Genomic DNA, 27929 nt, shown 5'->3' with positions numbered 1-27929 from the left:
AAAGGAGACACAGAAAGATACAGCCACCTGAAGGCAGAGTCCCAAAGACTAGCAAGGAGAGATAAGAAGGCCTTCTTAAGTGAGCCACCAGGGAAGCCCCTTATCTAATAAAAGGGATTTGTCAGTGGGATCGCTATCCACTCAGTCCCCTCCTATGGACACTATGTCATAGTGCCTCCTCCCCTCCCCAGCTGGGGGTCACTGTCTGCTAGTCTCAGTGCCCAGGGGGACGTGGCCACCCCAGCCTCTCCCATGGGGAAGCCACAGACCCGAGAACCAGGTGTGTCTCCCTGAGGATGTGATTGTACAAATCATGCACTCACCTTTAATCATCACCTCACACCCTGCATTCGCCGAGAGACACACGGAGGGCCGAGGAGACCATGGACTCTGCCACCTGGCCCCACCTCGGCAGTCACCCACATTCAGGGGATGCGCGGACGGATGACAAGCCCCACAAGATAGGGCTGAGAATAGCCTCGGCAATGCCCAGCTCCTCAACGTGCCCGACAGGCAGCCCCGAGGCGGCTTCTGGTTCAGGCTGGTGACATCACAGGACGTGACTGAGATGCAGCCTCCGCGATGCCCAGCTCCACACACGTGCCGTCCGTCAGCCCCGAAGCAGCTTCCAGCTCAACCCAATGATGTCGCCAACAAACCCGTCGGCCCAGATGAAGTCGCCTGTGACGGTGTTGGTACGGCCAGTGGCTGACCCCGGGCACTGGCCCCGCACCCATGCACAAAGGTAGGGGAGCCCCCACTGGATCAGCTTCTCCAGGGACCAGTTCGGGTGGACGCGGACAAACTCCAGGTTCTCTGTGAGGTTGATGCTGGCCACCCACAGCCTGCCTGGGACAAGAGAGGGGCTGCTGTTCATGGTGCAGGCTGTGGGGTCAGCTGCCCAGGCGTGCGGCCACTAACCCACGGAGTCATGTGGCCAACCAAACCGTGTGGGCACCGACTCACTTGGTCACCCACCCATGGGGTCACTACTCCATGCAGTGATCTCTCCACTGGCCACCAACCCCCGTGGGCACCCACCCATGGGGTCACTACCCTGCGAGGTCATGTGCTCACCTGTCCGCTCACACCATCACCCGCCCATGTGGTCACCCACTCACCAGGTCAGCAACTCACATGGTAACCCACCCTGCACTCAGCAACTCAAACCGGTCACCCACCCACACAGTCACCCACCCACTCGGTGTCCAACCAACATGGTCTTCCCGCCCATGTGACCAGTAACCCATGGGGTCACCCACCCACGCAGTCACCCACCCATGCGACCCCTAACCCATGAGGTCACCTGCCCACGCAGTCACCAAGCTGTGCCATCACTCACCCAGACTCTGGCCTCCACAGAGGTCAGAGATTCAGATGTCCGACAGAGACCAAAGTTCAGACAGCAGGGGCTCACAGGGGTGTTGACTCATGAATTTCTCCTGTTACAGAGGGCAGGCGGGCTGGACAGTGACCCCAAAGATGTCCATGTCCTGGCCCCGTGTGGTGGACACAATAATGTCCACACGGATGTCCACATCCTGTCTACATCCTGACCCCCTGTGGTGGACACAGTAACGTCCTCAAGGATGTCCACGCTCTGGTCCCCATGTGCTGAACAGAATAACGTCCCCTAATACGTCCTGTTCCATTTCTCCACTTGAACCCAAAGCCAGCCCCATGCGCTAGGACATGCATGTGGCCAGGTGTCCCTGTTTGAAGGCAGCACTCCCCTGGGTGGCCGCAGCTCTTCATGAGCTCCAGGTAGTGGATGAGGCCTTGGGGCTTCACCTGGTTCCCCCACCAGTAGGGGATACTGGGCCACAGTTCTGCATGCTGACTCATGGATGCCTCGTCCTTGTATGACAGGATGACCTGCTGGCCCTGAGACCACAGCTGGTGCAGAGTCAGCACCTCCTAGGGGGAGAATCATCTGGGTGCCCGTGAGACATGTGCACAGGGGTTATTGGGGTGCCTTGTGACAGAATGTGTCAGTTATTGGGGGTGTCCGAGAAGCTACAGTGATGTGTGGATTATTAGGGTGTCTATGAGCAGTGATGGGCTGGTTATTGGGTTCTCTGTGAGAAGAGACAGTCATGGGTGGGTTATTGGCATGTGTGAGAAGAGACACAAGTGGGTCGATTACTGGGGTGTCTGAGTGGAGATGGTGATGGGTGGGTTATTGGGGTGTCTTGAGCAGTGATTGGTAGATTTTGGGGGTGTTTGAGTGGAGACAGTGGTGGGTAGATTTCTTGGGTGTCTTGAGCAGTGATGGGTCGATTACTGGGGTGCCTGAGTGGAAACAGAGGTGGATGGATTATTGGGGTTTTTGATAGAAAACGGCTGGTGGACTACTGGTGCTTTGTGAGGCATGATTGATGGATTTTGGGGGTATCTGAATAGAGACCAGGCAGGGTGGATTATTGGGGGTGCCTGTGACCAGTGATGGGCTGGTCATTGGGGTGTTTGAGTGGAGACAGTGGTGGGTGGATTACTGGAGTTCCATGAGCAGCATCACCTGGTGCCTGAATCAGCCTCAGGCAGCGAGCGGAAAGTCTGATTACAGTGAGGCCTAGTGCTCCCACCACCCGCGCTTCCAAGAGCATGGGGAGCCTGTGGCCCCTGCTCACATCCCACAGGGACACAGCATGTACCCAAAGATGTTCTTGATGTAGCCCATCAGGTACTCGTGCAGGTCCTCCATCATGCCCTCGAAGTTCCTGCATGTCAGGATAACCACCTCCTGGGGGTGGTTCTCCAGCCACTCTGAAATCTCCATGAGCATGTCCTGGGTGGGGGTGGGGTGAAGGGCCTTGTAGTGAGAGACAGAGGGTCATGGGTGGGGAATTCCCCCAACACAGCCACTCTACAGACGGGTTGGGGTGTCCTGACACACAAAGACATAAAGCATGGCGCCTGCTCCCAAGGGACCCAGCCTCTCTTGAGTGGCAGTGGGGAGCCGTGGCATTGCTCTGGTGTGCTGGTGTGTGTGTGTGTGTGTGTGTGTGTGTGTATGTACACACTCCAGTAGGTACAGGTGCACACACAGGTGTGCATGTGTTCAGGGTCTGTGTGTACACGGATATGCATGTGTGTGTGCATGCACAGCAGCACAGAGCAGTGCTTATAATATTGTGTGAAGTCTGTACTCCAGGGAGTGTGCGAGGCCAGCAGGGTACATGTACACTGAGGCCCAGGACAGAACCTCCAGACCCCAAGGGTCATTAGGTTCTGTGGTGGGGGCACTGGGGGCCGAGGCCAGTGTGAGACTTTAAGTGACTTGGCCAGCAGCCAAGAGAATGGACTGGACAGGCCAAAACTGGACACAGGAAAAGACGTGTCAGGGACCTGGTATAGTCAAACTCTGGGAGACACCCCAGAGGCCAGGGGTGCAGGTGTGAGTTCAGAAACGCATGTTGGTTGGGAATTCTGAGTGACTGATGCCAGAGGTCAGCCCTCTCATGCCTGGAGAGGACATGTGTCCGTCCCATTACAGGTCAGTGTCTTCTAATGGGAGTGGACCTGTGTTGTCCCCTTAGAGGTCAGCCTGTCCTGCCTGGAGTGACCATATGTCCATCTGAGTGGATGTGTGTCCATCTGAGTGGACATGTGTCTGTCCCATTAGAGGTCAGTGTCCTCTAATGGGAGTGGACCTGTGTTGTCCCCTTAGAGGTCAGCCTCTCCTGCCTGGAGTGACTGTGTGTCCATCTGAGTGGACGTGTGTCCGTCTGAGTGGACGTGTGTCTGTCCCATTAGAGGTCAGTGTCCTCTAATGGGAGTGGACCTGTGTTGTCCCCTTAGAGGTCAGCCTCTCCTGCCTGGAGTGACCATATGTCCATCTGAGTGGACGTGTGCCCATCCCCTCAGAGGCCCTCCCCCTCCTGCCTGGACCAGACATAGGTGTCCCTGACTGGCGGAACCCCCCGTCCGTACCCCTGCCCCCACCCCCACCTCCATGAGGGCCGTCATGTACACCATGTGGCCAGAGTGCAGGTTCCTCTCGGTGCCCTCTTCCATGTGCGCCATCTGCAGGTCCTCATGCCAGCATCCAGGTGCTTCGTGATGCTCAGCACCTGCACACAGAGGTTGGTCATCTGTGCTGGGCACAGAGGGCGGCCCCCCACTGAGGGGCTGGGCATGCACTGAGGATGCCCAACTGAGGGCCACATCGGCCACTGTGAAATCAACCGTGTTGGTGCTGCTGGGGTTGAGGCACTGCTTCTGGAAACAGGGTACCCAGGGTCACTGGTCATGTGGAGCACAGAGTCCGAGTCAAGATTGTGGCCTTCAGGGGGTGTTCCTGCAGAGTCCAGCCTCACGCTCCTTCAGGCAGTCCCTGGGTGGAAGCTCCCTGGAGTTCAATGCCAAGGCTCCATGACACCCAAGCTGGACCCTTGGACATGAGGACACACTAGACCCACAGAGGTCTGTGCCCACCCCCACAAACAGCACTAGGAAAGGCAAGAAGGAATCAAGGGAAGAGAACGAAAGGACGAAACATCTGTCCACCACACAAGTAAGAAAGGAAAAAGCAAAAAATAACTTTAACGTACATTGAAAAGTGAAAGTTGCTCAGTTGTTTCCAAGTCATTTTGATCCGGTGGACTGTAGCCCACCAGACCCCTCTGTCCATGGAATTATCCAGGCAAGATTACCAGAATGGGTTGCCTTTCCCTTCTCCACATCTTCCCAACCCAGGATCGAACCCACATCACCCTCATTGCAAGCACATTCTTTACCAACTAGCCACCAGGGAAGCCCTAATATAAATTTGTAGCAGAAAATGTACTGTGTTCTCTACAAGGAGTCATAATGGAAAAAGAAAAAAACATAAGGATAAAAAAATGGGGAAGAAAATAATAAATTCTCTCTATCCAAAATAAAAGAAAAAGCAAAAACTAATATTATCATAAACTAGTCGCAGAAAATGCTACTGTGTTCTCTACACAGAGTCACAATGGAAAAAGAAAAAGATATAAGGATAAAAAATGGGAAAAGATGTCACAGCCCCCCCCCCCCAATCCAAATTAAAAGAAAAAACAAAGACTCATATGAATATTGTCAGCTACTGTCAGGCACTTGCCATCCACTACAAGGATTAAATGAAGTGCTGCTGCAGCCGCTGATCTTAAACACCCCCTGAAAGACCACCACCTGTGCCCCCCCCCCCGCACACACCCAGGTCTCTTTGGGAGCCATACCACTTGAGACCATGGCACCGAGGTCCCCCAGTATGGAGGGGACCCTGCCCTGGAGGGATGCAGAAGAAAGGGACCCAGCACCAAGGGACCCTCTGAGCAGAGGGACCCCAGTCCTGCAGGACTCCTGGGCTCTGGTGGACCCCCTGCTGCTCGCTCCCTCCTCTGGGTGTGAGCTCTTAAGGCCAGGCTGTAGGCAGCTGATGCAAGCAAGAATGTAGTTTTTCCACATTCCAGCCCTGGCTCCCTGCCAATCAGAACCCCTGAGGAGGATTCCAGCAACCAGGGACCTCCCAGGAGGAAGCAATTACACAGGTAAGAGCTGTGCTTGACAGCCTCTTGTCCTCTTGGGAGGACCAGCCTGGGAGCAGAAAAACCAGGAATATGAGTGCCCCTCAAGTGAGGGTACAGGAAGGCGGGGACCATCTGTCCCATCCAGGTGGGCCCCTACTCCTGCGGGCACCTGGGCCCAGGTGGGTTTCTACCCCGTCCTGCATCCATCCCCTGGGTAACGTGTGTGCCAGTGACAGGACCATTGTCAATTGGGTGCCCCCTCCCCACAGACAGGGCCCCCGCCATTGACTCCTCTTCATCCTCCACAATGACTGCCTCCCACCCCGGCTTCTCTGCACCCCATAAAACCCCCGATCCACCCTGGAGAAGCACTACAGGGGAGGGGTGGGAGTTCGTGCATGTGTTCTCAGTCACTTCAGTCGTCTTGACTCTCTGTGACCCCACGGACTCTAGCCTGCTGGGCTCCTCTGTCTATGGGACTTCCCATGTGAGAATACTACAGCGGGGTGCCATTTTCTCCTCCATGGGGTCTTCCTGATCCAGGGATCAAACCCGGGTCCCATGCATTGCAGGCTGATTCTTTCCCGTCTGCGCCACCAAGGAAGTCTCCCTGGAGGGGGTGCTGGGGTGCAAAAGTAAACCCACCTCAGAGGACATGGGAACTCAGCTATTGCTTATCTGGGACCAGGAAGGAGCTCTGGTGTCAGCTCAGCTGCACAAAGGGCGGGACTCAGCCTCCCCCTTCCCCTCCCAGCTCCCCCAGCCTCTGTGACTTCAGACGGTGATGCTGTTAGTCCGTGGGTCCCCGTTCTGGCTTCAGGCTGGTTCCACAGTAAAGCTGTGTCCTTTCCTACCTTTCTGGGAGGCTCTCTGGGTGGGGAAGATCTCCTGGAGGAGGGCATGGCAACCCACTCCAGTATTCTTGCCTGCAGAATCCCATGGACAGAGGAGCCATGGGGTCGCAGTGAGTCAGATATGAGTGCGTGACTAAATAGCAATTCTGCTTTACAGCAGGTTTGTTCTCAATCCCGTTTCCCCAAGTGGGATAAGCACACCGCCCCCTGTGGGTGACACTAGCGGCTGGAGCTGGGTCCAGGGCCCGGGCGTGCCCGCAGACCCTCACCTGGGTGGTGGACCTCTTGAGCACCACCGGCAGGGTGTCACATGGCAGCACTTGCCCAGAAGCCGCAGCAGCCTCGACTCCTTGTGAGAGACGGGTGACTTCTTGCTCAGGCACTAGGTCATCGTGCTGTGGCTCCCTGCAGGCAAACCAGACGGGGCACACGTCACCCCCTGAGCTTGTCTTCCATGCCCCCAAGCTGCCCTAAGGATGCACAGCTATAGCACCGCGGGGTATGGGGGAGTCCCAAAAGTCATATCCACTGATTCCTGGAAACTGAATCTTGTCTCGAAATGGGGTCTCTGCAGATGTGAGAAAGTGAAAGTCAATTTATTTAAGGAACCCCGTTTTTGGACAGGAAAGGCTTAAGATGGCTTTTGATTTTATGGTTTGTTGTTTCCCAGGTGGTGCTCGTTGCAAAGAGCCTGCTTGCCAAAGCAGGAGGCATAAAAGATGCAGAGGTGATCCCTGGGTTGGGAAGATCCCCTGGGAAGGGAATGACAACCTACTCATTATTCTTGCCCGGAGAATCCCATGGACAGAGGAGCCTGGCGGGTACAGTCCATGGGGCTGCAAAGAGTCGGACACAACTGAGCACAGACAGACCCTCTCTAGTTACAAGTACTTTGAAGTTATTCATAGTATTTTCAGGCTCTTTATGATGCCAATGTTGTGGCCACTGATGTGTGGTTTCACTTATTCTTTTCCCTTTTAAACCTGTGTGATCTGTTTCAGAGACAGTGTGGAGAGGTTCACACTTTAGCAGTCATAATATAATTTGATTTGATGATGTTATGGAAGAGTGGATGGATGGGTGGATAGATAAGTGGATGGATGGATGAATGGATGGTGAGTGGGTGGATGGATCGATTGGTATATGGGTGGATGATGGATTGGTTGGTGGATAGATGGATGGATGAATGGATGATGGATGGGTGGATTTATGGATGGATGGGTGGGTGGATGGCTGTGTGGTTAGATGGATGGATGAGTGGATGGATAGGTGAGGGGGTGGATGGACAGAGAGATGAGTGGATGGGTGGGTTTGTGGGTGGATGGATGGATGGGTGGGTCAGCAGCATGTGGTCCATGCACACAGTGGTGTATGAGTCACCATGAAAAGGAGTGAAGTTCTGACACAGGCTACATCGTGGATGGACCTTGAATACACGATGGTCAGTGAGAAAAGCAGACAGAGAAGGACACATTTTACCTGTCCATTTATAAGAGATGTCCAGAACAGGCAAATTTACAAAGACAGAAGCAGATGAGTGGTGCCTGGGCTTGGGGGAGAAGCATCACGAGTTATTTTTAAGGGGTACGGGAAGGAGAGCGGCCAAGTGCCCCTCTGTGGTCCTGAAGACTCGGAAGCCTCCCTCTTGTGGGACCCCCACAGCTTTCCCCACGGGGAAGCACCTGGAAGGGCCGAAACTAAGATTCCTTAAGTTCTTAGCCAGTTTAGAAATATTAATACAATTGAAATTTATCAGAGGCCTGTCACTAACAAAAGGTCCTTCCTATGAATCTTCTTGAAGGTGAAGCACTTTGCAAAAGCATCAGATAAAACAATAACTGTCTATAAAAGACAAAAGATGTAAAAGGACAAGCCTAAGCACCTGATTACAATGTAAGCAATAAAGAAACTTGGCTACAATAACTAGAATTATGACCAATGACATTGTACAGGAGACAGGGATCAAGACCATCCCCAAGAAAAAGAAATGCAAAAAAAAGCAAAATGGCTGTCTAAGGAGGCCTTACAAATAGCTATGAAAAGAAGAGAAGTGAAAAGCAAAGGAGAAAAGGAAAGATATACCCATTTGAATGCAGAGTTCCAAAGAATAGCAAGGAGAGGTAAGATAAGCTTTCCTCAGTGATCAATGCAAAGAAAAAGAGGAAAACAATAGAATGGGAAAGGCTAGAGATCTCTTCAAGAAAATGAGAGATACCAAGGGAACATTTCATGTAAAGATGGGCTCAATAAAGGACAGAAATGCTTCCTAACAGAAGCAGACGATATTAAGAAGAGGTGGCGAGAATACACAGAAGAACTGTCCAAAAAAGATCTTCATGACACAGATAATCATGATGGTGTGATCCCTCACCTAGAACCAGACATCCTGGACTGTGAAGTCAAGTGGGCCTTAGGAAGCAACGCTATGAACAAAGCTAGTGGAGGTGATAGAATTCCAGTTGAGCTATTTCAAATCCTGAAAGATGATGCTGTGAAAGGGCTGCACTCAATATACCAGCAAATGTGCAAAACTCAGCAGTGGTCACAGGACTGGAAAAGGTTAGTTTTCATTCCAATTCCCAAAGAAAGGCAATGCCAAAGAATGCTCGAACTACCACAGAATTGCAGTCATCTCACACGCTAGTAAAGTAATGCTCAAAATTCTCCAAGCCAGGCTTCAGGAATACATGAACCATGAACTTCCATATGTTCAAGCTGGTTTTAGAAAAGGGAGAGGAACCAGAAATCAAACTGCCAACATCCACGGGATCATCAAAAAAGCAAGAGAGTTCCAGAAAAACATCTATTTGGGCTTTATTGACTATACCAAAGCCTTTGACTGTGTGGATCTGAATAAACTGTGGAAAATTCTGAAAGAGATGGGAATACCATAACACCTGACCTGCCTCTTGAGAAACCCATATGCAGGTCAGGAAGCAACAGTTAGAACTGGGCATGGAACAACAGACTGCTTCCAAATAGGAAAAGGAGTACATCCTATTAGAACATTATAGGTATATTTTCACCCTGCTTATTTAACTTATATGCAGAGTACATCATGAGAAACGCTGGGGTGGATGAAGCATAACCTGGAATCAAGATTGCCAGGAGAAATATCAATAACCTCAGATATGCAGATGACACCACCCTTATGGCAGAAAGTGAAGAAGAACTCAAGAGCCTCTTGATGAAAGTGAAAGAGAGGAGTGAAAAAGTTGGCTTAAAGCTCAACATTCAGAAAACCAAGATCATGGCATCCGGTCCCATCACTTCATGACAAGCAGATGGGCAAACAGTGGAAACAGTGGCTGGCTTTACTTTTGGGGGGCTCCAAAATCACAGCAGATGGTGACTGCAGCCATGAAATTAAAAGATGCTTGTTCCTTAGAAGAAACGTTATGACCAACCTAGACAGCATATTCAGAAGCAGAGACATTACTTTGCCAAAAAGGTCCGTCTAGTCAAGGGGAATTCCAGGAAAACATCTACTTCTGCTTCACTGACTATGCCAAAGCCTTTGACTATGTGGATCACAACAAACTGTGGAAAATTTAAGAGATGGGAATACAAGACTACTGACCTGCCTCCTGAGAAACCTGTATGCTGGTCAAAAAGCAACAGTTAGAACTTGCCGGTGCCAGCCGGTAAAGTTGATCAGGTCCTGAGAATGTGCACGGCGCGGCTGAGAAAGAAAACTAAAGCAAAAGAAATCTACAACAAAGATGGGGTCGAGAGGATCAGACACGTCTCCACGAAGGGACGCAGTCTGACCACGACTTTATTCAGCATCTTATATTTATACAGGAGAGCGTGAGAAAGACAAGACAGTTAGCATTTTTCTTGGTCGACCTATACATCTTACAAAAAGTCACAAGAAATCTTGAGAGCATGGGAATGGCACCCTGTTATTATTTCTTACACCAGATAACATTTCTCTGTGCGTGAGAAGTTTGTCCAGAACTCCAGGTGTCTGCAGTAAATAATCGCCTAATCTCTGGGGTGGCGGGACAGAGAGCTATGTTTGCAAGCAAACCCTCAAGGACTGAGGCAGCTCCCAGAGCTGTGTCCTTTAGATAAAGGACCCTGTTCTCACGGGCAGCTCCCTGCAAGAACTGGACATGGAACAACAGACTTGTTCCAAATTGAGAAAGGAGTACATCAAGGCTGTATATTGTCACCCTGCTTTGTTAACTTATATGCAGTGCACATGCTGTGAAATGCCGGGCTGGATGAAGCACAAGCTGGAATCAAGATTGCCAGGAGAAATATCAATAACCTCAGATATGCAGATGACACCACCCTTATGGCAGAAAGTGAAGAAGAACGAAAGAGCCTCTTGATGAAAGTGAAAGAGGAGAGTGACAAAGCTGGCTTAAAAGTCAACATTCAAAAAACTAAGATCATGGCATCTGGTCCCATCACCTCATGGCAAATAGATGGGGAAACAATGGAAATAGTGACAGACATTATTTTCTTGGGCTCCAAAATCACTGTAGATGATGAAGTAGCCATGAGATTAAAGATATTTGCTCCTTGGAAGAAAAGCTATGACCAATCTAGAAACCATATTAAAAAGCAAACACATTACTTTGCTGACAAAGGTCCATCTAGTCAAAGCTATGGTTTTTCCAGTAGTCATGTATGAATGTGAGAGTTGGACCAGAAAGAAAGCCAAGCACCGAGAATTGATGCTTTTGAACTGTGGTGTTGGAGAAGACTCTTGAGAGTCCCTTGACTGCAAGGAGGTCCAACCAGTCCATCCTAAAGGAGATCAGTCTTGGGTGTTCATCGGAAGGACTGATGCTAAAGCTGAAACTCCAGCACTTTGGCCACCTCATGCAAAGAGTTGACTCATTGGAAAAGACCCTGATTCTGGGAGGGATTGGGGGCAAGAGGAGAAGGGGATGACAGAGGATGAGATGGCTGGATGGCATCACCAACTCGATGGACATGAGTTTCTGTGAACTCCGGGAGTTGGTGATGGACAGGGAGACCTGGCGTGCTGTGATTTATGGGGTCGCAAAGAGTCGGACACGACTGGGCAACTGAACTGAACTGAACTGATAGACAGACAAATGATCACTTGAATATGATGCTAGAATAAAAATACTTTTAGATCTGTTAAAGTGAAAGTTGCTCAGTCACGTCCATCTTTTTGTGACCCCATGGACTATACAGTCCATGGAAATCTCCAGGCCAGAATACTGGAGTGGGTAGCCTTTCCTGTCTGCAGGGGATCTTCCTGACCCAGGAATTGAGCCCGGGTCTCCAGCATTGCAGGCGGATTCTTTACCAACTGAGTTATCAGAAAAACCCCACTTTTACATAGGCGAGCTATAAAAAGACTTGACTTTCAGAGTTTACCTGTTCAAGAAACTACTGCAGGATGTGTTTCATCAAAAGGAGGGATGAAACCATGAAGAAGATGTAGGATCCAGAAATAAGAAATCCAACACAGGCCAGAGGAGGTGAAGAAGGGTCCTGAGGGCAGCCCTCAGGGCCCAGGGAACAAATAGTAAAGATTGGAAGGATGCCTCCTAGTGAAAATGGAACTGGTGCGCTATTTAATGTGTTAAAACACATTGAAAAGATTTTGAAACTTTTCTTAGAGAGCTTAGAGATGAACTGATGAGAGACACATTCCAGATGTACAAGCTGGATTTAGAAAAGGCAGAGAGGAACCAGATATCACATTGCCAACATCATAGAAAAAGCAAGGGAATTGCAGAGAAACGTCTACTTCTGCTTCATTGACAACACTAAAGCTTTTGACTGTGTGGATCACAACAAACTATGGAAATTTCTTCAAGAGATGGAAATACCAGACCACCTTACCCACTTCCTGAGAAACCAGTATGCAGGCCAGGAAGCAATAGTTAGAACTGGACATAGAACAACAGACTGGTTCAAAATGGGGAAAGGAGTACAACAAGGCTGTATATTGTCATCCTGCTTATTTAACTTCGACACAGAATACATCATGCGAAATGCCAGGCTAGATGATTCACAAGCTGGATTCAAGATTGCCAGGAGAAATATCAGCAACCTCAGATATGGAGATAATACCGCTCTAATGGCAGAAAGTGAAGAGGAACTAAAGAGCCTCTTGATGAGGATGAAAGAGGAGAGTGAAAAAGTTGGCTTCAAACTCAACCTTAAAAAAACAAAGATCATGGCATCTGGTCCCATCACTTCGTGGCAAATAAATGGGGGAAAAGTGGAACAGTGACAGATTTTTTATTTCCTTGGGCTCCCAAAAAGTCACTATGGATGGTGACCGCAGCCATGAAATTAAGAGAGGCTTGCCCCTTGGAAGGAAAGCTATGACAAACCTAGACACCCAGACAGTCTTAAAAAGCAAAGGCATCACTTTGCCAACAAAGGTCCATACAGTCAAAGCTATGGTTTTTCCAGGAGTCATGTACAGATGTTGAGAGTTGAACCATAAAGAGGGCTGAGCACAGAAGAATTGATGCTTTTGAACTGTGGTGCTGGAGAAGACTCTTGAGAGTCCCTTGGACTGCAAGATCAAACCAGTCAACCCTAAAGGAAATCAACTCTATTCATTGGAAGGACTCATGCTGAAGGTCCAATACTTTGGCCACTCCATGGGAAGAGCCAACTCATTGAAAAAGACCCTGATGCTGGGAAAGATTGAAAGACAGAGGAGAAGGGGACGGCAGAGGATAAGATGGTTGGATGGTATCACCGACTCAATGTTCATGAATTGAACAAACTCTGGGAGATAACGAAGGATGGGGAAGCCTAGAGTGCTGCAGTCCATGAGGTCACAAAGGGTCAGACGTGACTTAGTGATGGAACAACAACAACAACAATATTTTAAAAGCAACCAAAAAAACAGGTGATTAGTAACTAGGAAAAAAACAAAGTTTCGATATAGAAAGTAATCATATCACTGTCTACTATGAACAATATTTACATAGTTGAAATAATATAAACACTGCATATTAATTTAACCAAATACATGCTATAAATATATCGGGGGTGGAGGGAAGAAAAAGTATATGTTTAAGGAATTGTTTGAGGTAGCTAAATCCTATTCTTCCAAAGTAGCTAACCAAGAGATAATTCTAAAATTGAAAAGTTACAATTATAATAGAAGTAACAACATTATATACAGGGATATAGAAAGAATTCCCAGAAGTAGGTAAAAGATTTGAAAGTAGTTGCCTTTGAGAAGCAGAAAGAGGAGATTGAGAGGAAGGGGCAGGTGACTGTGGTCTCTCAATTTAACTAGTCATGCTATCACATTTTTGAGAACAACATATTTATAATAAAAATTAAATAAAAAAACAAATGCTACATTATCTGCTTTGATAGGATTTTGGATTAACCAGTTGTGTGTAGCTGTCAAAACTCAATGAATGCATACTTTAAGATTTACATATTTGATTGCATATATATTTTACATCAAAAGAAAAACTGATAAACAAAGCCTAAAATTCTAATGACATGCATAAGGACATCTGTAATTTACTTCAAAATCCTTCCCAAAAAAAAGATGGATCAATGAATGGATAGAACAATGGATAAATATATAATAAAACAAGTACAGTAAAATGTTGACAGTAGATCCTAGGAGGTAGGTATATAGAGGTTTACTGTAAAATTCTTTCCATTTTGCTGTGTGTTTGAAAAGTTTTATAATAAAAGTTTGGGACAAATAAAAACAAATTGAGCACTAAAATTAAGAGAGAATGTTCTGTCTGGTGTACCAGCTAGGTAAGCTTTAATTTTAAAATGCCACTTGCTTTCCAGAAGCATCCTGTAGCCATTTGACCCACAGATGACTGATCAAATCAAAGAGGGCAGTGACACGTGAAGCCGAGGGCAGACTGATATTTCTTGTTGGCACTTTTACCAGTTTCTCTACAGGGTACGTATGTTGTGCAACAATGAATATTAAATTCCTCTTAACAATATTTGTCCTCTGGTTATAAATACCCCTGTTGTCACATGCTCACCTATTTCTTAGCTCCAATTGAATTGTAAACTCATCCAAGCTATAGTTTATAACCTCCAGGATCACACACCCAGTGGTTCATTGATATCAGTTTTACTTTAATATACCACAGAGAAAAAGTAGCTCCCTGGAATAACAGGTTAAGGAACAAATAAGCTAGAATGTCTGGGGAATAGAGTCATACAATTTTCATTACAATGACTCTTAGGGCTTGGATCCAGTCTCGTTGTGGAGAAACTAAGTGTAAGAGAGATTAAGTGACATATCCAGAGTGATATAGCTATTTAGTGTGATTATCTTTGGGTATTTTCTTCTTTATGTCCATTTAAACTATTAAATAAGTCTATGGGATACGACACACATATACTTGAATAAACAGCCACCCTTTCCCCAAAGAGCACTTGATTAAAAAAAAAAAAAAAAGAACAAAACTATGGGACAGGACTTAAGAGATGATTACTGAGCCAAACTTGGGTTTGCTTGCCTGCCTTGCAGCAAAATCAATTTACTGACATGGGGTTGGGTGAAGGAAAGGACAGTGTTTATTGCAGGGCCAAGCAAGGAGAATGGGTAGCTCATGCTCAAAAGACATGAACCCCCTGATGGCTTTCAGAGAAGGGTTTTCTAAGGCAACATTATTATGTTTGAAGGTTGTAGGGTGCATGATCAGTTCGGGGACATTCTTCGAATTCGTTGTGGTGAGGTCACTGAGTGGTATATTGGAAGTTAACATCATCAACCTTCTGGTTCCTACCAGTCTGGGGTCTACATGTTTGTGGTCAGCATGCAGTTACTTTCTTACACTTGGTAGGGTTTTAGTATCCTCAAAAACAATTCAAGGTATGGCTCAGGATATTATCTATAACCCTTAAGGAGGAACTAAAGGTCTTCGATTTTATTTTATTGTTAAACTACTGTAATTTTGTCTTGCTTGACTGCTATTGTTGTTGTTTCTGTATTTTCTCACTTCTCTGATTAAATATACTCTTTGGAACGTGGGGAAGGTCTAAGAGGCTAAATCCTTTTTACAAACAAGAGGTAGGAGACATGGAGGGTATGTTGCCAGGAAGGCCCCACAGAGTCTGGCTCAGTTTCAAGACCACAAGTTCCTATCCAGTCTGTTTGTAAGGTGAAGTGGGAGCAGGAGGATGTTGAGTGAAAAGTGTCTGCGGTCAAAGTAGTGATACACACTACCTTATGGATGAAGCCCGAGCATATTACACTGAGAAGCCAAACACAAAAAGGTCACATATTGTATGATTCCACTTATATGAAATATCCAAAACAGGCAAATCCATAGAGACAGAAAGCAGACTCATGGTTGCCAGGGGCTGAGCAGAAGGCAAATGAGGAGTAACTGCTTACTGGATATGGGTTTTATTTTGAGGTAATTAAAATGCTTTGGACCTAAATGTAAATGAGTATATTATGAATGTACCAAATGCTACTGAATTGTTCCCTTCAGAATGGTTAATTTTATATAGTACATTTCACCTCAATAAAGAAAATACACGTTGAATGAGAGCAAAAGCAAACACAGCAAAATGTTAACAACTGGTGGATCTAGGTACCGGCCATCAGGAATTCATCGTACTTACGCTAGCAACATTTCTGTTAGGTTTAAAATTTTTCAAAAGAAAAAGTTAATAAAATATCTCTAGAACACAAAGAAATCATTTACTGATATTGCAAAATTGAGGTCACCAGTTGCAATCTAAAATTCATACAGTTTCATATCTATCATTTGATCACTGGCATGTCAAAAATAGGAACAACTCTTACTTCATTGGCTGGTAAGGTTTCGAACAATGAAAATTACTTTCCAGGGGAGTCACAAGCCAACACTCTTTGCCGGGGTCCAGCCCCAGCTGATCCAGGGTATTCGAAGGAGAGACGGCTAGGCGAGGGTCAGGGAACAACTGCTTAATTAAACGTTAATTAAGGAATAGAATAAGGATAGCTCAGTAGGAAAATTCAGTGGAGAAAAGAGGCTGAGTAGCTTGGTTTACGCGGGGGACCAATAAAACTTCAAGACAAGAAGCTTGCACCACTTACGTAGGCCGCAGGCGTCCTTCCATTCTCCCGAAGGAGAGGAGACACTGAGGCCTCCCCGGTTGGATCTTAGAAGCCCAGGCATAATTAGTAAGCATGGTGGGTTCCGCGCTCCAGATGGAGACTCAACCAGAGTGAGAGAGAGAGAGAGACATGGGGAGACCAGTCTTTCGAGGAACTGATCCCCATTCTTTATTTTCCATGGTCTACTTTTATACACTGAGGTGTTATGCAAAAGTCACGCGGGGTCAGCAGTCCTGACTTTTATCAAAGTCAGGTGCTTCATACAAATGTATACAGAGGTCTTAGGGGTGTTACATCATCTTCTGGCCGGGGGGCCTGCTGACAATTTACGACCCTCTCCTTGTGACAGCGGTCAGTCAACCAGGACACTTATTTCTCCAGGGGTGATTATTCTTAAAACAGACGCCACCCAAATAAAGTTACATTCCTATAGGGTGAGGGTGTAGTGGGTTTTAGTTAAGGAAAGAATTTACTTAGCCTAAGGTCTAACGTGATTAATATCAAAGGTTAATACTTATGTCTTCTATATATTCATTAATGTGTATAAGGGCAGGGGATGTGGAGACTTAGCAGTAAACATTGGCTCAACAAATGAAAAACCCTTCACCAATACGATTTCTAATCAGCCCATTACACTTATACTAATAATTTTCTAACTTTTCTAAAGAACCTGTTTTTAGAAGGTTTAAAGCATCTCGTGCCTCTCACAGTTGGGAGGCTGTGAGCAATCACATGTGGCCGGACAAGCCTGTCCAGGCAGGCTAGAGGATTTCCAAAGGAGTTTGTAGGTTAAACACTGTCACACCTAGGAATTATTAACTGGAGCTGTAAGTTAACTCCTTCTCCGAAAGAGGTGGTGGGGGACAGCCCCCCGTAAAGTCAGAGGTGTAGGTGAAAGCACAAAGCAGAAAGTAGGCAGACTCTGGTTTTGGGGGTAGATGCTCGAGAATTTCCAGGGGGACTCCTGAGGCTCGATCCCGCCTTTGCGTATGCCGAGCCTCCTTCCTCATGACCTTTGTCATGGGCGGAGTGCCTCACGCTGGCTCCAGGCAGTGATAGAATTCCAGTTGAGCTATTACAGATCCTCACTCAATATGCAATATGCCGGCTCCCGGCAACTCTTTAACTTCAGAACCTATTAACATGCAGATTTCTGAACATCAGCACCTAAAAATGCATTTATTGGGTCCTTTTGAACTGTTGGTAGTAAGACGTGGTTTAGCTGAAGGGTCTGAGCTTTGGAAATTACATGTGTATATTCTGGCTTTGTCACCCGCAGATGAGTCTTACCAATCCACTGATGGATAAAAGCAAAACGGTGCAAGCTGTCTGAGAGTTTCACAGCAGTAACACTAGGGGCACAAGTGACCATTTTGACCCTTGCACAGAGTGTCCTGAAACTTAAGCAGTGATATAATAAAGATAATACCCCATCCTGTCACCTCATAACAACCAAAAAATGGCATGTCTGCCTCTAATGCACAGTGGGTCCAACGGAGTTAATGCCTCCCTGGTTTCTTACAGGTCCAACACCTAATTCTAAATTCCCCATTCAACCATGTCTGAGGCCTGAGGCAACAGATCAAGCCTGTCTACACAGGGCGAGAGGCTACTTGCTTCTCTGACCAAGATGTACACACACAAAAAAGTACATAAGGATGCAAAAGGTTATATCGTAATGTGATCATGCTTAACACTACTGAAGCTGTACATTTAAAAATAGTTAAGATGGTGGACTTAATGTTACGTGTTTTCTACCACAATAATTTAAAAATACATAAGTCCCAAGTTTCAGTTTTCACACAGCAGACATGAGAATGGCTTCCTTTGTGTCCAAAATGAAGGTACACTGCCAATCTGTAAAGCCTGATGCAACTTAACACACTTCAAATGAAATACAATCTGTTCCTATGGAGGAAAAAAAAATAACCTAGAAAAACACTCAAGCCTCTGCACAAATCTATGTTCAGTAAGAAAAATGGATGTAAGAACAGGTTATGGCAGAAGGACATTAAAAATAGAAAAGAACTATTGAGTTGAAGGTGTTACCTCAAGAGATAAGTACCAATAAATACTGTAGAGTAGCTGTCTCCATATATCAGATGATGACATGAACGGATCCATTCCTGTTTAAGGTTTACTCATTGCTTCTGAGATGCAATTTATTGTTTATCTTGACACTGCTTTGGGATTTACCAAATCACTAAAGGGAATGGGAAGTTCAGTTCATAAATATAACCTTTGTAGGATGACAAATACAAGGATGTTCCACTTCAATAACTGAGTTCTTTTTCATTTTTTCTTGCAAAATTTTAAATTTTCCCAGAATTTTGATCATGCCTATAAGAACAAATCTATGTTCAACCAACAGGGCCTCTTCATTCACACTTTAACACCCAAGGGGTAATAGTTTCAAAAGACTAAAATGCTATTCTTCTCTATGTGTTATCTATATCGCAGTGAGTGTTGTCTTAAGATTTGGTAGAAGCCTTCACTGGAGGGATTTCAAGTATGGAAACAGATGAAGGAGGAAATATCTGGAGTGGTGGATCCTACCAGGTAAGTAGGGGTCAGCTCTGACTTTCATTCTATTTCTCTTTTTTCCTTCCTTTCACCTTATGCCCAGAAGTTTGTATAAGTAGACCTTTTCTTGTGATAAAAAACAGTGCCTTAATTTTGGACCTAATAACACTTCAGAATAAATGCAGGGAGTCCCCTGGTGGTTCAGTAGTTAGAACTCCAAGCTCTCACTGCCAAAGGCCTGTGTTTGATCCTGCTCAGGGAACTAAAATCCCACAGGTGACACAGTGCAGACAAAAAGCAAAGAAGAATCCAAATTTTTGCAGAAGTGAGAATTTGGGAGAGCATGTTTTCCAAACATGCGTACATAGGCATTATTTTTTCATTCATCAGTTCAGGGCTCACCTTGTTGTGGATGTCTGAAAAGATGGCCACAAATTCTCTGACACTCCTTCCATAAATTGGCAGGGTCTAATTCTCCCCTTCTACTGCCTTGAACCTGGGCTGGCCTTATTTGGAAGAAATACAATTTAGGAGAAGTGATGCTACATGACTTCCAAAGCCTGGCAGCTTCTGCTTAGTTCTCTCTGAATACCCGCTCTCTGGATAGCTCTCTCCTGGGACCCAGCCACCATGCTCTGAGAGGCCCAGGACACATGCAGAGGACAGGTGTAGGTACTCCAGTGGACAACCCAAACTGCAGTCCTACCTGACAGCCGGGATCAGCTGCCAGGCTTGTGCAAGCCATCATGGATATCCACCGCAGCTGAGATTCTGATGACTGTAGGCACAGCGGACACTTGACTGCAACTGTGTGAGAGACCCCAGTGAGAACTGCTCAGCTGAAACTTCCTTGAATGTCTGACCCACACAGTGGTGAGCAAGGTTAAATTTTAGTATATATAAAATTACCCTGAATTTGGGGGTAATTCATTATACAGCAATAGATAGCTAAGCAAAGGAAAATAACAGAATATGAAACTATATAGCAACAGAAATTGTCAAGCAAGAAAATAAAATTAAGAATTTGGCCATGAAACGGTCCATTTGTTTTTGTTTTTGTTTTTTTCCCATTTAAACATGAGCATTTACAAGTTAAGAGATGTGTGTTTTTATGTTGCTCAGAGTAGAAAGACATAGATTCAGAAATGTAATTTTAACAATTAAAAGTATAGATGTTTTCATGTAATCAAAATATATTGTCAGATACTGTACTAGAGATCAGCACAAATTCTGTCCTCAAAGAACAAACAGTCTAGTGCGATACATGGCATGTTAAAAAACATTTCAATGAGTTTCATGTGCATAAAATCCTTACAATATTTCCAGGCACATCCTAAGTGTCATGTACCTGCAAACAAAGTAAATAAATATACATTCACTTATTTAGTCAACAAATACTTATTTATCATCTTCTCCATGGCAGGCCCCACGTGAGGTGCTCAACATTCAGAAAACTCAACATTCAGAAAACTAAGATCATGGCAGCTGATCACATCACTTCATGGCAAATGGATGGGGAAAGAGTGACAGACTTCTTTTTTGGGGGGGGGCCTCCAAAATCACTGCAGATGGTAACTGCAGCCATGAAATTAAAGATGCTTGATTCTTAGAAGAAAGTTATGACCAATCTAGGCAGTGTATTAAAAAGCAGAGACATTACTTTCCTAACAAAGGTCCGTCTAGTCAAAGCTACGGTTTTTCCACTAGTCATGTATGGATGTGAGAGTTGGACTGTAAAGAAAGCTGAGCCCCGAAGAATTGATGTTTTTGAACTGTGGTGTTGGAGAGGACTCTTGAGAGTCCCTTGGACTGCAAGGAGATCCAACCAGTCCATCCTAAAGGAAATCAGTCCTGAATATGCAGTCCTGAATAAGGACTGATGCTGAAACTGAAACTCCAATACTTTGGCCACCTGATGCAAAGAACTGACTCATTGGAAAAGACCCTGATGCTGGGTAAGATTGAAGGTGGGAGGAGAAGCGGACAACAGAGGATGAGATGGTTGGATTGCATCACTGGCTCGATGGACAGGAGTTTCAGTAAATTCTGGGAGTTGGTGATGGACAGGGAGGCCTGGCATGCTGCAGCTCATGGGGTCACAAAGAGTCGGACTTGACTGAGCTACTGAACTGAACCAAACATGGAGGGGCCCGTGTGAATTGCTACAGTGAGTGCTGAATAAAGAGTTTACATTCAGAGGACAGGACAGATACTGAACATTCAACAAGCACGGGTATCCTGGAAGCATTCCTGGGATGCTTGGGAAGCCAGAGAAGGCTGCTGATCCCAGGAAGGCTAAACAAAGGCTAGGCTAGACCAGGCCAAGCCTAGAGAGATTTAGCAGCATGTCTGATAGCCAAATAACAAGAAAAGTAGTTTACCCCAAGCCCAAATGGAAATCTAATATGTAAAGTCAAATTTGGGAGAGGCCTGAAGGCCAGTGAGGCAATCAAGATCTGTTCCACAAATTCCACACTGGATCAGAAGGAAAGTCCAAGTGCAGAGACAAGCACTGGACTGCATGCATTGGACCACACATGAGAGCTGAAGAAGACAATGTTGTTGGAATAGAAGACTGGGAGCAGTGCTCAAGCCTCTGGTACTTTGGCACTAGAAATAGAGTAGAACACCCATTGCACAAACAGGTCTGGACCAAGATATGTTGCAGCTGAGGAAAACTAAGATTTAGATATGTGCTTCTGATGCTGTCCTTCCAATCTTAATGCAACAGTTTCTTACTGAGGGAGTAGAACTGGCACCAGGATTATTTTTGTCATTTCTACTGTCTACTTCACTAAAGTAGGACTGATTTGTATGTTGATGATTATAGAAGTAGTCACACATGTAGATCTGAGTTAAATGGTACCATATTTCTGATTTCCATTGGAAATGCTATTACCTTTACAGATTGGTGCTCAAAACCATTATGCATTTGGTCTGTCTTTTAACTTGGCTCTCAGCCTGAAGGATCCCAGAATACGAGTGTCTGCTAATTGCCCTGGTGTGAATGGCTAAGGGCTGGTGTGTGTGTAGGTGTATGTGCATATAAATAAAAGTGTATCTCTGTGTTATTGTTTGTATGTATGTGTGCATGTGTGTGTGTGTGTGCATGCATGTGTCCCTCCTCCTGAACAAGGTGGATTCTACCAGGGTTAGAAGTATGTCAGTAGTATTGAATCATCTAAATTTTATCACTTGAGAGTTCAGAACTCAACACTTTTTATATAGCCTTTTCCCTTTTTCTTCAAACCCCAGAGCTTGGATTCAGGAGTCTGCAAGCATGGAGTCCACCCAAAGATGGGCACAATAAAGGATAAAAATGGTAGAGACCTAGTAGATGCTGAAGAGATCAAGAAGAGATGGAAAGAATACACGGAAGAATGGTAATGAACCGGATCACTACAATGGTGTGGTTAGTCACCCAAACCCAGACATTCTGGAGTGAGAAGCCAAGCGGGCCTTAAGAAGCACTGCTGTTAATAAAGCTAGTGGATGCGATGTAATTCCAAAAGAACTATTCAAATCTCTAAAGGAGGATGCCATCAAAATGTTGCATTCATTATGTCAACAAATCTGGAAGACCCAGCAGTGGCCACAGGACTGGAAAAGGTCAATCCTCAACCCAATTCCCAAGAAAGGTGGTACTAAAGAATGTTCTAACCATCAGACAATTGCACTCATTTCCCATGCTAGTAAGGTCATGCTTAAAATGTTGAATACTAGGCTTCAGAATTAGGTGAATCACGAACTTCCAGATGTCCACGCTGGGTTTAGAAAAAGAAGAGGAACTAGAGATCAAATTGCCAACAGTTGCTGGAGTATAGAAAATGCAAGGGAATTTCAGAAAAACAGCTATCTCTGTTTCATCGACTACACGAAAGCCTTTGACTGTATAGATCATGACAAACTGTGGAAAGCTCTCAGAAAGATGGGAATACCAGACCATCTTACCTGTCTCTTGAGAAACCTGTATGCAGGTCAAGAAGCAACAGTTAAAACCCTGTATGGAACAACTGACTGGTTTAAGATCGAGAAAGGAGTATGACAGGGCTGTCTGCTGTCACTCTGTCTAACCTATATGCAGAGCACATGGGGAGAAATGCCAGGCTGGATGAGTTGCAAGTCTGAATCAAGATAGGCAGGAGAAACATCAACAGCCTCAGATATGCAGATGATATCACTCTAATGGCAGAAAGCAAAGAGGAACTAAAGAGCCTCTTGATGAGGGTGAGGGAGGAGAGTCAAAGAGCGGGCTTAAAACTAAATATTCAAAACACTAAGGTCATGCCTTCTAGCCCGATTACTGCATGGCCAATAGAGGGGGAAAAGGTGGAAGTAGTGACAGATTTCCTCTTCTCGGGCTCCAAAATCACTGAAGATAGTGACTGCAGCCATGAATTCAGAAGACAGTTGCTTCTTGGCAGGAAAGCAATAACAAACCTAGACAGTGTGTTGAAAAGCAGAGACGTTACTCTGCCAACAGAGGTCCATATAGTCAAGGCTATGGTTTTCCCAGCCATCATGTATGGCTGTGAGATCGGAACACCAAAGAATTAATGCCTTCGAACTGTGGTGCTGGAGAAGACTCCTGAAAATCCCTTGGACCTCAAGGGGTCGAACCAGTCAAACTTTTTTTTTTTACTTTACAATATTGTATTGGTTTTGCCATACATCAACATGAATCCGCCATGGGTGTACATGTGTTTCTCATCCTGAACCCCCTCCCACCTCCCCCCCATACCATCCCTCTGGGTCATCGTGGTGCACCAGCCCTGAGCATCCTGTATCATGCATCGAACCTGGACTGGCGATTCATTTCACATATGATATTATACATGTTTCAATGCCATTCTCCCAAATCATCCCACCCTCACACTCTCCCACAGAGTCCAAAAGACTGTTCTATACATCTGTGTCTCTTTTGCTGTCTTGCATACAGGGTTATCATTACCATCTTTCTAAATTCCATATATATGTGTTAGTATACTGTATACTATCCAGTAAATCTTAAGGGAGATTAAGCCTGAATATTCACTGGAAGGATTGATGCTGAAGCTGAAGCTCCAGTACTTTGGTCATCTGATGCAAACAGAAAACTCATTAGAAAAGTCCCTGATGCTGGGAAAGATTGAGGGCAGGCAAAGAGGGTGTCAGAGGATGAGATGGCTGAACGGCATCACTGATGCAATAAACGTGAACTTGGGCAAACTCCGGAAGATGGTGAGGGACAGGGAGACCTGGCGTGCTGCAGTCCATGGGGTCACAAAGAGTGGGATATGACTGGGCAACTGAACTACAAACATGGTAAAGCCATGCCTGTGATCCTTAATGGCTGTAAGACCCTGGCTTTAAACCCCATTAAATGGTAGTTTCCTGAGCTTTAAAATGGGGATAATAATATTTCGCTCCTAAGATTGCTGTGAAGAAAAAACAGCATACTGAAAGCATTGAATGTGATTCCTGGATCATCATAAATACTAAGTAGAAGCTCTTATGGTTAGAATTATAGGTACTAAACAAGGGCTACAAACATCTAGATACCACCCAAACTAGGGTTTATACTCATTTCCCAACGTTACAGCATGCCTTATAAATAGTTAAAATACTAAATAAACTGTAGACATAACTAAAGCAACCCAATTAAAATGGTTCATCACTTGCCAATTTACAAGGTACTCAAAAGCTAGTCAATTCTCTTCTAGACAAACAGATGGCCTTTCCTCATCTTAATATACGTAGAATGATTTTGTGAACACAAGCTGATCTGTCTTAAACCCTAAGCATTCTTTTATCTCTACATAAATTAGTAATTCAAAACAAAATTTTTAAAGAACAAACTTCCATTTTGCTAAAAACGAGAGTTCATTAACGGATGCCTTTAAACTTAGCAAGCTCTCCAGCCGTCTTATCGGTGGGTTTCTGTTGTCTCCCTCAAATGCACACTGATGGCCAGGCCTCAGCAGTATCAGATGGAATGAGATGCAGCTAGCCAACAGTCCAGGACCACCTTCTTCCTGGGCTAGATTTTAACACTTCTATGCTGCTGCTGCTAAGTCACTTCAGTCGTGTCCAACTCTGTGCGACCCCATAGACAGCAGCCCACCAGGCTCCCCCATCCCTGGGATTCTCCACGCAAGAACACTGGGGTGGGTTGCCACTTCCTTCTCCAATGCAGGAAAGTGAAAAATGAAAGTGAAGTCGCTCAGTCATGTCCGACTCTTAGCGACCCCATGGATTGCAGCCTAGCAGGCTCCTCCACCCATGGGATTTTCCAGGCAAGAGTACTGGAGTGGGGTGCCATTGCCTTCTCCATAACACTGCTATAGTGGACATTTAATCCATTAATTAATGATGAAAAAGAAGGGATAAGAGTGCTATATTCGGACATCAATAGTTTCAAACAGCCTAATGAGACTGGAAGGCATACTAGGATGCCTTCCAAAATTGATTAGCCCTACCATTGATGAGAGTAACTGAAGAAAACATTCAGCACAGTTTGATTCAACAGTTCTTTTCTGAACTGCCCAGGAATCCTGAAACTGAAGTTCATTTGGAGTTTTTTTATACCATGTTTACAGAGATCCTGAACCATGAAAAAGAACAGCTCCTTATCACCAACTGCTCCATCTGTTCATCTATTCATCCATCACTCTATCCATCCATTCATCCATTACCCATCCACCCATCCAGCTGCCTCACAAATACTTACTGAATGCTTTTCCTCTCATGGAGCTTACCAAGAATGATGAGATATAATAGCAGCTATTATTCTAGAAATAACAATAAATAAAATAAATGAGGGGTGAAGGAATACAGTGCAGTATATGTGTGCAAATTTAAATAGGAGAGAAGGGATGGTCTCAGTAAGTAGGTAATATTTGGGCAACGACCTGAAGGAGGTGAGGGAATAAACCATGCATATGTCTGAAAGAAGAATGTTCCATATAGAGAAACAGCATGTGCAAAGCTGAGTGTGTACTTTGTGAGATGGAGAAATACCAAGGAGGCCTAACATAGCACAATTCCACTGGTCTATGAGACCAGAAAGCCCTGGTATTTTCCCACACTGTGTTATCCTGGGTTCCCTGGAAAACAGAGCCTGAAGAAAGGTTTAAATGCTAAAGCTTTCATGGGAGGTATAATCCATGGCAGCTAAAGTGAGGAGAAAAGAGGGAGATTCAAATACAAGGTGAGGGACTTCCCTGGTGGTCCAGTGGCTAAGACTCCACACTCCCAAAGCAGGGGGCCTGGGTTCAGTCCCTGGTCTGGGAACTAGATCCTACATGCCGCAAAGAAGAGTTCACACGCCACAACTAAAGATCCCACGTGCCACAACGAAGACTCCGAGCAGCCAAATAAATAAATAAATATTCAAAAATAAGATGATGTCCTGTGATACTGGTCACTACTTCCCAACAAACTTTCCATCAAACTCTATGAGAGAAACAGCTGCTTCTCTCAGGTGTGTCCACCAGGTACCAAGATGAAAAGAAAGAACTGTGCCCCATTACAATCCATCAGAGAGGAAACGCATAGGGAACTTAGCTGCTGACTCTCTGCTGTCTCCTGTCTCTACACTGATCAGAGTTTGTCCCACGGGCATTAACTTCCCTGCACATCTACACAGAAAATCATAAGACCTGTGCACTTTATTCTCTGTAAAACTAAAGATAAATTTCTCTTGAATACTAACAAATGAAAAATAGTCAGTTGCTTCAGCCTAGGTCCCAAAGAGAAGATGATGTGTGGCAGGACTAGTAAAATAAACCTTTGCTGATATAAGCCACTGAAATTTTAGAGTCAATTTTTGTTGCAGCATAACCTAGCATATCCTTATTGACACAAGGATTCACTGCCCCATTAGCACATTAATGACAAGAGTTTTTCAGTAAAGACTTCTACTTAATGTTATTTAATCCAGTATTCCCAAACTGTTTTGATTAGTGAATATTCTTTCCACAGAGCACCTTAATATAATGGAAGTAGTTTGACAAAACACCATCTGTATAATCTTCTGCAAGGAGATTGGGCAACACACCCTACTGTGCAATAATTAAAATATTCACAGATCTTAGCAGTTTGGGTATGAATGATGTCACATTTTTATGCCCAAACTGGACTTCCCGGGTGACGTAGTGGAAAAGAATCCATCTGCCAATGCAGGTACACTGGTTCAATCCCTCCCTGTCCGTATGCCCTGGAGCAACTAAGCCGGTGAACCACAACTACTCAGCCCACGTGCCCTAGAACCAGTGCTCCGCAAGAGAAGCCACTGCAATGAGAAGCCCCAGTTCTCCCCAACTAGAGAAAGCCCCTGAGCAGCAACAAAAATCCAGCACAACCAAATATTAACTAAATAAAAATTAAAAAACACACATTTATGCCCAAATTAAGGATTCCTAGCCCAAGACTACTGTTCTGCTGCATCCCACAGGCCAGCAAGGCCTCACTTGCCCAGTTTCACGACCAAAGAAAGGGCCCTAAGTCAGCGACAGAGATGAAGACATCATGGTTTACCTGATGGAGGACCCTGCCTGTCTCCAGCAAGGTCCTGGAACATCCCATCGTGTGCAACGCAGGAGCAAGCAGGCAGGACGGACACGTTGGCAGGTTTCACTGCTGGGGGCTGGGGGAAGCCAGGATTACCAATTGTATGGGAATTGACCTCAGGTGATCCCTGCCAGGCAGATGCCCTGGAGAAGGAAATGGCTATGCTCGGCTGGAGAATGCCTGGCAGGCTACACTCAAAGACTGGGACATGGCTGAATATGCATGTGTGCAGTCATGCAGGCACCCACGCACACAGGCGCCCATGCACACACGCACTCAGGCACCCGCTTATGCACGCAGGCGGCCAAGCACGCAGCCACGCACCCACACACGCAAGCACATACGTACCCACGCACCCATGCTCGCGCTCAGGCACCCGCACATGCTTGCGGACGACCTCACAAGCATGCATGCGCACAACACACGCCAGGATATGGAAGCAACCTAGAT

General features: G+C 45.6%; 1 pseudogene; it reads right to left on the bottom strand.

Moving 5' to 3' along the window:
• Positions 1–16: 16 nt before the first annotated feature.
• On the bottom strand, positions 17–27891 carry LOC129640241 (PI-PLC X domain-containing protein 1-like; annotated as a pseudogene).
• Between the last annotated feature and the right edge of the window lie 38 nt (positions 27892–27929).

Source organism: Bubalus kerabau, chromosome X, assembly GCF_029407905.1.
Source record: "Bubalus kerabau isolate K-KA32 ecotype Philippines breed swamp buffalo chromosome X, PCC_UOA_SB_1v2, whole genome shotgun sequence".
Classification (NCBI taxonomy): domain Eukaryota; kingdom Metazoa; phylum Chordata; class Mammalia; order Artiodactyla; family Bovidae; genus Bubalus; species Bubalus kerabau.
The sequence above is the reverse complement of the archived record's forward strand: the minus strand, read 5'-3'. Positions and strand labels throughout refer to the sequence as shown.